This window comes from Magnolia sinica, chromosome 12 (assembly GCF_029962835.1).
Source record: "Magnolia sinica isolate HGM2019 chromosome 12, MsV1, whole genome shotgun sequence".
NCBI classification, from domain to species: Eukaryota; Viridiplantae; Streptophyta; class Magnoliopsida; order Magnoliales; family Magnoliaceae; genus Magnolia; species Magnolia sinica.
The window spans coordinates 48,483,138-48,484,571 of NC_080584.1; positions in this window are offsets into that span (position 1 = coordinate 48,483,138).

Genomic DNA, 1,434 nt, shown 5'->3' on the forward strand with positions numbered 1-1,434 from the left:
TCTGCAGGCCGTCTAGGCCCATTTCTGTGATACGCAGAGCCCATCCCTATATGCATGTTTAGTATAGATCCATGATTTATCATCATACGCATCATATGTATGACTGGTATGAGGAGTGATTGATCATAGCATATGCCTTCGAGCAGACTGTTACGAGCTCCCTGATAGGCGGAGTTGCCCAGTATGAGCGCATGGGTTACGCAGGACTATTGTATGACTGGTAGTGTGACTCATGCACTTGCATTGTGTGATTGTAGTTACTATATGCCCTAGCGACATCAGGGCCATAGCCTCCACAGATACATCGTGGATGGCAGGATTGGAGACCGAAAATATTTGATTCTAGCATACGGGCACCATAGATGTCCCTGGGTGAAAATTCCTAAACCCGATGGTACCAGAGGATGACTCCAATGTCGAGACCGAGTGGATATATGAGCGCACGAGGGCCGAATACCAGGAGGCCGCGTCTCCCACTGTGTCGTGGTCGGTTGGAAAGGAGTGTGGCCTTACTCGCCCGAGGGTAGGGGGCAATACTAGGCTGAGTTTGACCAGCTCGCGAATGGGTCCGCTATCGACGTGCCGGATAGGTATTGGCAGACTATTGGTCAGGCGGATAGTGAGGTTTCTTACGCTCATTTGGACTGTGCGGCTAGGAGAGCGACAGTGCCATTTGGAGTGTATTGAACCCCGGTGATTATCCAGAATGAGAACTGTACTGATACATGTTGAGGATTGGCATGCTTGAGTTGCATCTTGCATCGCATGGCCGTGTTATGGCCGATAGCATTCATATCTTGCACCGCATAGCCTTGGTACGGCTAATTGCATTCATGTGCTCATCACCATGATTCCGCATCACTCTGACCTTGCATTTTGAGCACGTTTATATTGCGCACACACTTACACCACCCTCTAAGCTTTCTATAAGCTTATGCACGATTGATGCGTGCAGGTGACGCCAGGACGCAGTCGCAGCCTTAGTCTCGCCATAGTTGGACCGTGCAGGCGAGCTTTGGAGTTTTGTTTCTTTGGTTACATTGTATTTTTCCCTTCCTATCGCATTATACTCAAAAGTTTTTGATCATAATGGATTTTGTAGTGGTGTTCTTGTGCTTATTGTTTGTGGGTTATGCTTTTGTTATGCTCATTATGAATCAGACTAATGATTTGAAACCCTCCTTGTAGTATCTCAGGATCGGAACCTGGTAAATGGGTGTCGGGATCCGAGAATGGGGTTCTACGGAGGCTGTCGGCGCCGGATTCGACGATCGGGAATTTTGTGAGCCCGGTTTCCGAGTTCGGGGCGTGACAGTCAACCTTTTCTCACCCTCTCTCTTACACACCCATGCTAGTCAAGTACACATCACCTCACCCATCACTCACATCCATCACTCTCTCTCTTTACATCCCATCTCTCCCTCTCTCTTTCTC